Source organism: Rattus norvegicus, chromosome X (genome assembly GCF_021556685.1).
Source record: "Rattus norvegicus strain SHRSP/BbbUtx chromosome X, alternate assembly SHRSP_T2T, whole genome shotgun sequence".
Classification (NCBI taxonomy): domain Eukaryota; kingdom Metazoa; phylum Chordata; class Mammalia; order Rodentia; family Muridae; genus Rattus; species Rattus norvegicus.
The window spans coordinates 119,293,196-119,307,536 of record NC_141554.1 but is presented as its reverse complement, the minus strand read 5'-3'; the positions used below and the strand labels follow the sequence as shown (position 1 = coordinate 119,307,536).

At 39.0% G+C, this 14,341-nt stretch overlaps 1 protein-coding gene and 1 non-coding gene across 3 annotated transcripts in view; both read right to left on the bottom strand.

Moving 5' to 3' along the window:
• Positions 1 to 14,341, bottom strand: part of Htr2c (5-hydroxytryptamine receptor 2C) — a 222,123-nt gene that overhangs the window by 182,950 nt on the left and 24,832 nt on the right.
• On the bottom strand, positions 1,313 to 1,440 carry Snora35 (small nucleolar RNA, H/ACA box 35). Its single transcript, XR_015647198.1, has one exon. It is a non-coding gene; the product is annotated as a small nucleolar RNA SNORA35 (small nucleolar RNA).

The following is a 14,341-nucleotide window of genomic DNA, read 5'->3' as shown; positions in this document are numbered from 1 at the left end:
AAAATTAAAGGTAAAAATCCCATGGTTCTCAAATGTTAATAAAGATGATAGTCTAAAGAATAATGCATTTCAAGAATCTACTCTCAAATACTGAAATAAGCAGCAATCCTAAGGTATAATTTTCATTTATCTGGAAATTATATCATTATTTTAATTAAGCATGTATAGCTATTGCTAAGGATTATAAATTTTATCAGAAGTATGTATTTTTCCACTGATGTATGTTACCTTCATTGTTCCAGAAAGGTAAGATTGTAAGAGCTTCAAGTTGTGGGCATCCTTTAACAATGATGACGTAATTGTTAGAAAATAGACATGCTTCAAAGTTAGGCCTATGGTCCCTGGCTTTTATAACAGAGGATCGTGTTTTAAAACAACTTTCTAGAAAGGCATGATCACTGTCTATGTCCCTAAAAGAAAAATGTGAGGTCTCCCTTCATGTTATTATTTTATTTACAGAACTTATTATGGATTCATATTTCACTGAGTCAACTTTATTAGATTTGAAATCACTTTGTTTTTATATGATACCAAAACTATGACATTCAAGGTTCTAGTGTTTGTCTTCATCCTGTTCTGATGACAGTAATCAATGTTTGACTTTGCAAAGAAATTTCATTAAAATTTGGCTAAATAATGATTCACTGAGTTTTTATTTTCGGAAAGAGGCCCTAGAGGTGACAGTAAGTTCTAACCTGCATGTGAAGTTAAACCTGTTGCTCTCAGAGAGTCGGCCATTACTCACTATGTGGTAGAGGGAAGGATTACTGGAGATTTGGGTATTTAAATATGTCTTCAAAGTATAAAGAGGCCAGCAATGGATCATGAAGTGAAATCCCACATCTGAGCCTACTGTTAGTATCCAGGGGGTGAAGAAACTGGGGAAACAGTTTTTCAGGAATCTAGTAAGAACATAGAACAAACAGAACACAAGGGAGCCATCATCTGTAAGGATAATAGTCTCTTTTTCATCATGGCAGTTGAAGAAGATATTGTGTTGTCCTTTCTAAGCAACACTTAACGAGCATTTGGTCAAGAAATTTAAATGAGCATTGCTTTCTTGAAATCTCTATGAGAACCTCTGTTCATTCCAATAAGATCAAACATATTTTGTAGACGCCAACTCTGAAAATTAAAAAGGTTGATGTATATTGCTAAAAGTTGCATAGCTAGAAAGGATTAAAATGGCCCCCTAGCAAGGATAGTACTGAACACTAGCTGTAAACCTGATATGGGAATAGCTATCTTTTCATCGAAGTCAAGGTCTTTTCACTTGCTCACAATTTTCAGGAAAGGTCCCAGGACCCATTAGTTATGTACCCACCTGCATGCGGGAGTAGTCCACAGTGTGACTCTCCCAGCTTTCGGAGGGTTTTGTTTTCGCACTGCTCGATGCCCAGTTGGTCAAGAGAAAGTCCAACAGGTCACTTGCCAGTGCTACAGACAGCAAAGCTATTGGCACAGCTACATGCTCTGTGCAGAGGAAGCAGCTAGTAGGAGGAGGTGAATAGAAACCGGAATCATCTCAGAAATCGATGCTGTTTTCACTTGGCAGGGTGTCCTATGAATCAGGTTCTACTTCAGGAAATAGAAATGTGAGTTGAACCTAAAGACTATACATGGACTGACCCTGGACTCTGACCTCATAGGTAGCAATGAATATCCTAGTAAGAGCACCAGTGGAAGGGGAAGCCCTGAGTCCTGCTAAGACTGAACCCCCAGTGAACTAGACTGTTGGGGGGAGGGCGGCAATGGGGGGAGGGTTGGGAGGGGAATACCCATAAGGAAGGGGAGGGGGAAGGGGGAGGGGGATTTTTGCCCGGAAACCGGGAAAGGGAATAACACTCGAAATGTATATAAGAAATACTCAAGTTAATAAAAAAAATAAATAAAAATCACTCTTATGTAATAAGAAAAAAAAAAAGAAATGTAAGTTGATAGTTAGGTGAGTTTGAGTCCAGAGTGGCAGCAGTCCCTGTATGGTTGTAAGACCTTAGAAAACATACTCAAGGTCTCCTGGCCTCTGTTTCTTCATATGTTTAATAAGACTTGATTGTTATAAGAATATTAGGGAAAGTATTTGGCATCCAGTGCTGTACCTAACATCTTTATCTCTGCACATGTGTACAAGTTCTAGGCTAAAAGAGGGCTGGATGTCCTCTGGAGCTGAAGTTATAGGAGTTTATGAGCTACCTGACTTGGATCCCTTGGAAGAGCAGCAGGGACTCTTTACTGCTGTGCCCTCTTCCGCACGAGGGAGTTATTTCTTATTAATAATTCTACATGTTTCCACTCCTCTTATAATTTCACTGTTATAAAACAAAGCTTCTTTGTACTGAACTGCTGATGTTGACCGAAAGATGGGGTGACTACTTAAAACTGTGCAATATTTCCTATAAAAATCCATGGATCACTATACTTGAGTTGTACTAATGACAATGATATATCTTTCCTTGCACCTGGATGGATCTCATGTTCTTCCTTAGGTACAAAAACAGAGCACAATCCATTCAGTGCATCTTCCATTTCTCCCTCTTGGTTATAAAAGAAAACCTGTCACGTGGAGCTGCCTATAGCAAATAATCATTATTTCTCCCCACATGTCTTGCTGTACTAAATCAGAAACTATTCACTAGTAAATTATATGAAGCAATTACAAGAGTAAAACAATATTATACCAAGCAAAATGCACCTTCCAATATCCTTTGTACCTCTGTCATACTAAATGCTCCCCACTTGGATACTCAGCTCCCTGAAATCTGAGAGTCTGGCCTCAGTGTACAGAATGGGATTAATTATAACGCTTGGTGTGGGAATCACTATTACCATCGCACCACCCATGGCTCTCTTGCTATAATTAATTTGTTATTTAAAATTATGCACTGTGAATATCCAATTTTAGGAGATAATGCCAACATTTTCCCAAGTATTTGTACAGATTTGTATTTCTGCCAGCAATCTATAAAAGATCCACTTGGTTCCTATTCCTATAAATGCTTGATTCTTTTAAACATTTATAGTTTTATCAGTGTAATCAATAAAAAAACATTCCCCTTCTTGCTTTACATTATCTATTCTATGAAGCTGTTTTCTAACACCAAACTGAGGATTGCATTATTTTCTTTCTTCTAAGACACTAAAGATTTAAGAATAATAAAAACAATTAAAAATAGGCATTAATCTAAGAGTATGGTAACAACTATTCTTCAGGAATGAAAGCACACAAGTTAATATGTGACTCATAAAAGGGTAGTATCTAGTCCGAAGTGATAGAACAGTGGCAAATTAGAGGAAAAATAGAAATTATTGTGATGACATAGTCTTTAGTCCCAGCAAAGTAGACAGCTATTTATGAGTTCTAGGGCAGCCCGGTCCACACAGTGAGACTCTGTCTAGAAAAACAAAACAAAAAACAAGAAAAGACAAAACAGCCAAAAACCCTTTGATCAAGTAGGAATATTGACATAGCTTGTACCCTATAAGGTACCTATGCACAGGGCTTGAATGGCACATAAAAAGTAGATGCCTAATGAGATAAACAAGGTAACTTCAAAATAGGGATATGCTACCTGCTAATTGATAAGGTCAGTTTCTGAAGGAGCCTTAGCAGGATGCAGGCATCAGTGGTTCTCTACCTCTTTGTACACGCATGATCTTAATACTTAGGACCACACTATTCAATTGTTTATTTCTTATTAACTGATCTTACCTCACCAATAGCATCACAAAAACCTTGAGAGGCCAGAGATCTTGGTGAACATTTCATATCAATCCCATTAATTTCCGATAGCGTGGACAGGTAAGAGTAACTCTTTCAGCTTCCTGGTTGCTGCCGCTGCAGAGAGCCCCTGGGCAGCACCCCACGAGCGAACTTGAGCCTCGGGACCACAGGTAAGACCAAATTTTCTGCTGCAAGAAAGCTGCCTGGTGAGCTTGGGACACACGGAAGCAGAATTTCTCTAGAACCGGGCACGCTCTGGGTTTACCGGAAGTCCCACACCCGCGGATCCCGGCCCGCAGCAGCTCTCTGCTCCCAGACCCGGTGAGAGAGAGACCCAACCGCCTGGTCAGGTGGGCACTCCTGAGGCTGCAGAGCGGAAGAGACCACCAACACTGCTCACCCCTGCCCACATCCCTGGCCCAAGAGGAAACTGTATAAGGCCTCTGGGCTCCCGTGGTGGAGGGCCCAGGATCGGCAGGACCCCTGCCAGAGACACCGCCGGACCCTGAAGGAAACAGACCGGATAAACAGTTCTCTGCACCCAAATCCCGTGGGAGGGAGAGCTAAACCTTCAGAGAGGCAGACAGGCCTGGGAAACCAGAAGAGACTGCTCCCTGCACACACGTCTCGGACGCCAGAGGAAAAAGCCAAAGACCATCTGGAACCCTGGTGCACTGAAGCTCCCGGAAGGGGCGGCACAGGTCTTCCTGGTTGCTGCCGCTGCAGAGAGCCCCTGGACAGCACCCCACGAGCAAACCTGAGCCTCGGGACCACAGGTAAGACCAAATTTTCTGCTGCAAGAAAGCTGCCTGGTGAACTCAAGACACAGGCCCACAGGAACAGCTGAAGACCTGTAGAGAGGAAAAACTACACGCCCGAAAGCAGAACACTCTGTCCCCATAACTGACTGAAAGAGAGGAAAACAGGTCTACAGCACTCCTGACACACAGGCTTATAGGACAGTCTAGCCACTGTCAGAAATAGCAAAACAAAGTAACACTAGAGATAATCTGATGGCGAGAGGCAAGCGCAGGAACCCAAGCAACAGAAACCAAGACTACATGCCATCATCGGAGCCCAATTCTCCCACCAAAACAAACATGGAATATCCAAACACACCAGAAAAGCAAGATCTAGTTTCAAAATCATATTTGATCATGATGCTGGAGGACTTCAAGAAAGACTTGAACACACTTAGGGAAGCACAGGAAAACATTAATAAACAAGTAAAAGCCTACAGAGAGGAATCGCAAAAATCCCTGAAAGAATTCCAGGAAAACACAATCAAACAGTTGAAGGAATTAAAAATGGAAATAGAAGCAATCAAGAAAGAACACATGGAAACAACCCTGGATATAGAAAACCAAAAGAAGAGACAAGGAGCTGTAGATACAAGCTTCACCAACAGAATACAAGAGATGGAAGAGAGAATCTCAGGAGCAGAAGATTCCATAGAAATCATTGACTCAACTGTCAAAGATAATGTAAAGCGGAAAAAGCTACTGGTCCAAAACATACAGGAAATCCAGGACTCAATGAGAAGATCAAACCTAAGGATAATAGGTATAGAAGAGAGTGAAGACTCCCAGCTCAAAGGACCAGTAAATATCTTCAACAAAATCATAGAAGAAAACTTCCCTAACCTAAAAAAAGAGATACCCATAGACATACAAGAAGCCTACAGAACTCCAAATAGATTGGACCAGAAAAGAAACACCTCCCGTCACATAATTGTCAAAACACCAAACGCACAAAATAAAGAAAGAATATTAAAAGCAGTAAGGGAAAAAGGTCAAGTAACATATAAAGGGAGACCTATCAGAATCACACCAGACTTCTCGCCAGAAACTATGAAGGCCAGAAGATCCTGGACTGATGTTATACAGACCCTAAGAGAACACAAATGCCAGCCCAGATTACTGTATCCAGCAAAACTCTCAATTATCATTGATGGAGAAACCAAGATATTCCATGACAAAACCAAATTTACACAATATCTTTCTACAAATCCAGCACTACAAAGGATAATAAATGGTAAAGCCCAACATAAGGAGGCAAGCTATACCCTAGAAGAAGCAAGAAACTAATCGTCTTGGCAACAAAACAAAGAGAATGAAAGCACACAAACATAACCTCACATCCAAATATGAATATAACGGGAAGCAATAATCACTATTCCTTAATATCTCTCAATATCAATGGCCTCAACTCCCCAATAAAAAGACATAGATTAACAAACTGGATACGCAACGAGGACCCTGCATTCTGCTGCCTACAGGAAACACACCTCAGAGACAAAGACAGACACTACCTCAGAGTGAAAGGCTGGAAAACAACTTTCCAAGCAAATGGTCAGAAGAAGCAAGCTGGAGTAGCCATTCTAATATCAAATAAAATCAATTTCCAACTAAAAGTCATCAAAAAAGATAAGGAAGGACACTTCATATTCATCAAAGGAAAAATCAACCAAGATGAACTCTCAATCCTAAATATATATGCCCCAAATAAAAGGGCAACTACATACGTAAAAGAAACCTTACTAAAGCTCAAAACACACATTGCACCTCACACAATAATAGTGGGAGATTTCAACACCCCACTCTCATCAATGGACAGATCATGGAAACAGAAATTAAACAGTGATGTAGACAGACTAAGAGAAGTCATGAGCCAAATGGACTTAACGGATATTTATAGAACATTCTATCCTAAAGCAAAAGGATATACCTTCTTCTCAGCTCCTCATGGTACTTTCTCCAACATTGACCATATAATTGGTCAAAAAACGGGCCTCAACAGGTACAGAAAGATAGAAATAATCCCATGCGTGCTATCGGACCACCACGGCCTAAAACTGGTCTTCAATAACAATAAGGGAAGAATGCCCACATATACGTGGAAATTGAACAATGCTCTACTCAATGATAACCTGGTCAAGGAAGAAATAAAGAAAGAAATTAAAAACTTTTTAGAATTTAATGAAAATGAAGATACAACATACTCAAACTTATGGGACACAATGAAAGCTGTGCTAAGAGGAAAACTCATAGCGCTGAGTGCCTGCAGAAAGAAACAGGAAAGAGCATATGTCAGCAGCTTGACAGCACACCTAAAAGCTCTAGAACAAAAAGAAGCAAATACACCCAGGAGGAGTAGAAGGCAGGAAATAATCAAACTCAGAGCTGAAATCAACCAAGTAGAAACAAAAAGGACCATAGAAAGAATCAACAGAACCAAAAGTTGGTTCTTTGAGAAAATCAACAAGATAGATAAACCCTTAGCCAGACTAACGAGAGGACACAGAGAGTGTGTCCAAATTAACAAAATCAGAAATGAAAAGGGAGACATAACTACAGATTCGGAGGAAATTCAAAAAATCATCAGATCTTACTATAAAAACATATATTCAACAAAATTTGAAAATCTTCAGGAAATGGACAATTTCCTAGACAGATACCAGGTATCGAAGTTAAATCAGGAACAGATAAACCAGTTAAACAACCCCATAACTCCTAAGGAAATAGAAGCAGTCATTAAAGGTCTCCCAACCAAAAAGAGCCCAGGTCCAGACGGGTTTAGTGCAGAATTCTATCAAACCTTCATAGAAGACCTCATACCAATATTATCCAAACTATTCCACAAAATTGAAACAGATGGAGCCCTACCGAATTCCTTCTATGAAGCCACAATTACTCTTATACCTAAACCACACAAAGACACAACAAAGAAAGAGAACTTCAGACCAATTTCCCTTATGAATATCGACGCAAAAATACTCAATAAAATTCTGGCAAACCGAATTCAAGAGCACATCAAAACAATCATCCACCATGATCAAGTAGGCTTCATCCCAGGCATGCAGGGTTGGTTTAATATACGGAAAACCATCAACGTGATCCATTATATAAACAAACTGAAAGAACAGAACCACATGATCATTTCATTAGATGCTGAGAAAGCATTTGACAAAATTCAACACCCCTTCATGATAAAAGTCCTGGAAAGAATAGGAATTCAAGGCCCATACCTAAACATAGTAAAAGCCATATACAGCAAACCAGTTGCTAACATTAAACTAAATGGAGAGAAACTTGAAGCAATCCCACTAAAATCAGGGACTAGACAAGGCTGCCCACTCTCTCCCTACTTATTCAATATAGTTCTTGAAGTTCTAGCCAGAGCAATCAGACAACAAAAGGAGATCAAAGGGATACAGATCGGAAGAAGAGGTCAAAATATCACTATTTGCAGATGACATGATAGTATATTTAAGTGATCCCAAAAGTTCCACCAGAGAACTACTAAAGCTGATAAACAACTTCAGCAAAGTGGCTGGGTATAAAATTAAGTCAAATAAATCAGTTGCCTTCCTCTATACAAAAGAGAAACAAGCCGAAAAAGAAATTAGGGAAACGACACCCTTCATAATAGACCCAAATAATATAAAGTACCTCGGTGTGACTTTAACCAAGCAAGTAAAAGATCTGTACAATAAGAACTTCAAGACACTGAGGAAAGAAATTGAAGAAGACCTCAGAAGATGGAAAGATCTCCCATGCTCATGGATTGGCAGGATTAATATGGTAAAAATGGCCATTTTACCAAAAGCAATCTACAGATTCAATGCAATCCCCATCAAAATACCAATCCAATTCTTCAAAGAGTTAGACAGAACAATTTGCAAATTCATCTGGAATAACAAAAAACCCAGGATAGCTAAAGCTATCCTCAACAATAAAAGGACTTCAGGGGGAATCACTATCCCTGAACTCAAGCAGTATTACAGAGCAATAGTGATAAAAACTGCATGGTATTGGTACAGAGACAGACAGATAGACCAATGGAATAGAATTGAAGACCCAGAAATGAACACACACACCTATGGTCACTTGATTTTTGACAAAGGAGCCAAAACCATCCAATGGAAAAAAGATAGCATTTTCAGCAAATGGTGCTGGTTCAACTGGAGGGCAACATGTAGAAGAATGCAGATTGATCCATCCTTATCACCCTGTACAAAGCTTAAGTCCAAGTGGATCAAGGACCTCCACATCAAACCAGACACACTCAAACTAATAGAAGAAAAACTAGGGAAGCATCTGGAACACATGGGCACTGGAAAAAATTTCCTGAACAAAACACCAATGGCTTATGCTCTAAGATCAAGAATCGACAAATGGGATCTCATAAAACTGCAAAGCTTCTGTAAGGCAAAGGACACTGTGGTTAGGACAAAACGGCAACCAACAGATTGGGAAAAGATCTTTACCAATCCTACAACAGATAGAGGCCTTATTTCCAAAATATACAAAGAACTCAAGAAGTTAGACCGCAGGGAAACAAATAACCCTATTAAAAAATGGGGTTCAGAGCTAAACAAAGAATTCACAGCTGAGGAATGCCGAATGGCTGAGAAACACCTAAAGAAATGTTCAACATCTTTAGTCATAAGGGAAATGCAAATCAAAACAACCCTGAGATTTCACCTCACACCAGTGCGATTGGCTAAGATCAAAAACTCAGGTGACAGCAGATGCTGGCGAGGATGTGGAGAAAGAGGAACACTCCTCCATTGTTGGTGGGATTGCAGACTGGTAAAACCATTCTGGAAATCAGTCTGGAGGTTCCTCAGAAAATTGGACATTGAACTGCCTGAGGATCCAGCTATACCTCTCTTGGGCATATACCCAAAAGATGCCTCAACATATAAAAGAGACACGTGCTCCACTATGTTCATCGCAGCCTTATTTATAATAGCCAGAAAATGGAAAGAACCCAGATGCCCTTCAACAGAGGAATGGATACAGAAAATGTGGTACATCTACACAATGGAATATTACTCAGCTATCAAAAACAACGAGTTTATGAAATTCGTAGGCAAATGGTTGGAACTGGAAAATATCATCCTGAGTGAGCTAACCCAATCACAGAAAGACATACATGGTATGCACTCATTGATAAGTGGCTATTAGCCCAAATGCTTGAATTACCCTAGATCCCTAGAACAAACGAAACTCAAGACGGATGATCAAAATGTGAATGCTTCACTCCTTCTTTAAATGAGGAAAAAGAATACTCTTGGCAGGGAAGGGAGAGGCAAAGATTAAAACAGAGACTGAAGGAACACCCATTCAGAGCCTGCCCCACATGTGGCCCATACATATACAGCCACCCAATTAGACAAGATGGATGAAGCAAAGAAGTGTAGACCGACAGGAGCCGGATGTAGATCGCTCCTGAGAGACACAGCCAGAATACAGCAAATATAGAGGCGAATGCCAGCAGCAAACCACTGAACTGAGAATAGGTCCCCTATTGAAGGAATCAGAGAAAGAACCGGAAGAGCTTGAAGGGGCTCGAGACCCCAAAAGTACAACAATGCCAAGCAACCAGAGCTTCCAGGGACTAAGCCACTACCTAAAGACTATACATGGACTGACCCTGGACTCTGACCCCATAGGTAGCAATGAATATCCTAGTAAGAGCACCAGTGGAAGGGGAAGCCCTGGGTCCTGCTAAGACTGAACCCCCAGTGAACTAGTCTATGGGGGGAGGGCGGCAATGGGGGGAGGGTTGGGAGGGGAACACCCATAAGGAAGGGGAGGGGGGAGGGGGATGTTTGCCCGGAAACCGGGAAAGGGAATAACACTCGAAATGTATATAAGAAATACTCAAGTTAATAAAAAAAAAAAATCAAAAAAAAAAAAGATTCCAAAAAAAAAAAAAGAGTAACTGTTTCAGCATTATTAAAGGATATATTTGTATGATTTCCAACTATCAGCCCAACACCTTGTGCTACTCATTCTTTATTATAACCTTTATAGAGAGAAATGGAAGAAAAATAAAATCCACAATTTGATTTTTAAAAAAGGACTGGGGCTGGGGATTTAGCTCAGTGGTAGAGCGCTTACCTAGGAAGCGCAAGGCCCTGGGTTCGGTCCCCAGCTCCGAAAAAAAGAACCAAAAAAAAAAAAGGACTAAGTAATAGTTCTGGGATCTCCTTTCAATCAGATGTTTACAACAAATTGTGTGAAAACTTATGAATAATTTAGAGCAATAAACAGCATATTTTCTCTCTGGCAGGGGTGTTTTGATATGTTAATTGGAGTGTTTTGCTTTTTTCAAAAGTAGGTTGCACCATTTTTAGTTCTAATGCAAACTTAATGCATTATCTATAAATACGTAAAGTCAAAGTAACAATCTTGGATTTTTATATTTTTTTGAAAAACCATACCCTGAGAACTTGATGTTCTCTATGGCATGGATATCATGAAGTGTAATGAAGACAGCCCTTCTGGATTTGTATTAGCTAATGATTACTATTCAAATGGTTGCCAACCTACCACTGAAGGCTTTAGAGTGCCTGGCTATCCTTTTCCCATCCTGTAATTTAGTGAATATCTTGTCTCACAGCTATAACTCTGCCATAGGGACTCAAAATCAGGACAATGTGGAAAAGTAATTAAATAGTTTTAAACACCACAGTTCAATATTAGATGATAGCAATACCATTAAAGACATTTGTCTGAGAATAGGCCATCAATTATAATGTAGGGTATATGGAAATTACATACAAATCTGATTAATTACTTCACTTTCATTTGCTCAGTTGGGAAACCTAATATATAAGTTAATTCCCTGAACTGGTAGATAGTAAGAAAGGAAGAGTCCAATGTAGTCAGCCAGAGATACAGCTCAGTAATGGGCCTTGGATTCAAACCACATATACACAAAAGGAAAAAGTTTGTTCTAGATAGTAAAATAAGACTGTAGGTAGACTATAAGTTTCTAAAAATCATGTCGTGGGTGGAGAGAAAACTTTGGCCACACTAATCTGAACTACCTGAAAATAATCCTAGGACGGCAGCCACCTGGTGGCCAGGGTAGGCTGTTACAGGTTTAAATGTTACAGAGCCCTGTACCTAGAAACAGTGCTAAAACTGTGACATACAAATGAGAAATCTAGGGCTGTGTTTCTATGTACTTGTAGGAGTTTCTATTGGGGGATGTAGCTATTCATACGGTCAACATCCCCTAATCAACATCTTCTTCTTGAAATCTCTCCCTTTACCTACCTTTCCTTTATTCCTCTTGTTTTAATAAAAGTTCACAGGTCACGTCAGTTCTGTTCTCAACGCTCATTGGCTTCCATGAGCCCCCACAGATACACTTGTCGAATCATATGCTTTGAAATACACTTCCTTCTGGACTCTCCACCCTCCCAGACCAATTCTGTCTTCAATTTTAAGCTCAGAACTTCTTACACACTGCCACCATACAAGCTATGCTCTATTTGTTGATCTCTTGCTGATCTCATAGTGCCTTCCTTGACCTTTCTTTCCGGTAGTAAGTTTTTAACTAGACATTTTCCAAGAGGCTTATTCACTTTAAAATGTATTCTGTTGCAACCCTGATGCCTGAACAATATAGCTGCCAAAACAAGACCCAAAGAAATACTATAGCAATAGTCATGTGAACAGAGAAGAGGAAAATCTCGTAGGACCCTACACTCAAACAAATCTAACAAGGCCCTAACCCTACAGGCAACAATGCTAAGGAAAGAAGAATAAGTCTTCTCTAGGGACTGGTTGCCTGATTGCCTGATTGCTTATACAATACCAATTGGTGTTACATATATATCTATATATATGTAACACAAGAGGAGGTAAGCATGATGATTCACACATTATACAACACATGTCTATTTGTATATCTCTTTATATATTCATATGAATATATATGAATATATATGAATATATATGAATATATAAGGCGAGAGGGAAAACAAGAAAGAAATAACAGTAACAATTGGAAAGAGGTCATGAGTTTAACAGGACTGGGTAGGGATGCTTGAAGGAAGGGGGCAATTATGTAATTACATTTTAATTAAAAAATAAAAATATAGATTTAGTTCTTTATTTGCTTAATGAATTTGAAGATGTCTCTGAAATATTAGGGTTCCATGTGAGAAATGCATCATTACTTTTACTTCTAGAATCAGTGATTATGGTTAGACAATAAGAAACGTATTTCCATAACCCCCAAATGTGGCCTTTCCTTTAAAGACAGGAGGAATGCCAAACTGATCAAAGTGAATATAAATTAAAGAGAAGTAACAAAGGGCAAACAATATGAGAAAGCAATGCTGCATTCAAGTGTTAGCACATCAAGTACCAGAGTAAGACTTTAATATAATTGTCAAAAATATAGTAGAATAAAGACAATCATTTGAGCTTTTTTTATCCAGGGGAACATGACGTGTTTCCTTAAAATCAATTAGCAGATAAATGTATGTTCAACTTAAGGGAAACAAAGATCTGCAGAAATATAAAGATTTAAAAATACCAAAGAATGGAAATAAGTAATTCATTCATCTGCATCTAACATTTATTAAAAACATTTAGTGAACGCTTTCTTACTGTGGGTAAAGTTGCTTAAATTATTAAAAGACAACTTTTCAGCTGGGATCCCACTAAATTTGCAGACTCAATAGTATTGAGCAGTATTATTTTGTTAAGTCCAAAATATTAGGAAATGTCTGCTGAAATCTTGGAGGCGCAAGATACAGGAACATGGTAAAAGAAAGAAGTGGTGGTGTTAAAAAAAAAAAAACAAAACCAAAAACTCAGAGTTTCAGACAAGTATTGCATTTTGCATGCATTTAAACAATGCCACTTTGTGGAGAAGCACTGTTTTCTGGCTGTAAACACCAAGATCCTTTCCCACTGAGTAGCCAGAAGCATCAATCATCTGGCTTGACTTTATTTATAAGTAAAAGGTATATTTCAAGAGAACACATAGGGGTTTTAATAATTACTAAATGGTTTGTATTTGTTAAAATCTTCAAGAAGTTCAATTTAGGGACTTTTTATGGCAATCTTATGTTATACTGACTTCCACATGAGGGTTAAGGTAATTGGGCTTGACAAACTTTGAATCCTTTTAAAAACATGTGTATGTGTATACCACAATATGTGTGTTGAGTTGGGGGACACCTTGTGGATGGCATCAGGTAATCAGTGTCCACAGTAAGCATTTTTACACACTCTGTCATCTTGCAGTACAGGGTTAGAAGTTTGGATGGAGCTAATTATAATAGTCATAATAGAAAGGAAATAATGTTCATTATCTGTTTGTAACCAGGATGCACTTGATAGTTAATGCTACCGAGTTTACATGAACAGATTTCATTAGGCAAGTCTAGTGGAGTAGAGTATTAATCATGGGTAATAATTCATTACAATGTTGTGAAATTTGGAGGAAATAGCATTTATCACATCCAGCATTATACCGGACATTGGCATAGTTTATATTATATCTCTACATAACTTCATAGTTCATTTGATGAGAAACTTTGTCATCTGTCCTTTAAGCGAACCCTTAACAAACACAGAGAATCACACCAAAAAAGCACCTCTGTTATTTCCTACGCCTATATTTGCTACTCTTGATAACTTATTTTATATAACAACCATGACACCTTAACTTTCATCATTAAAATCAATTAAAGTGGGCATGGCGGCTCATGCGTGTAATCCTAAGCATTAAGGAGGCTGAAGTTTGAGAATTACCCCATGTTCAAGGCTGCCCTGGATTACATGGTGAGGTGAGTACTTTAAA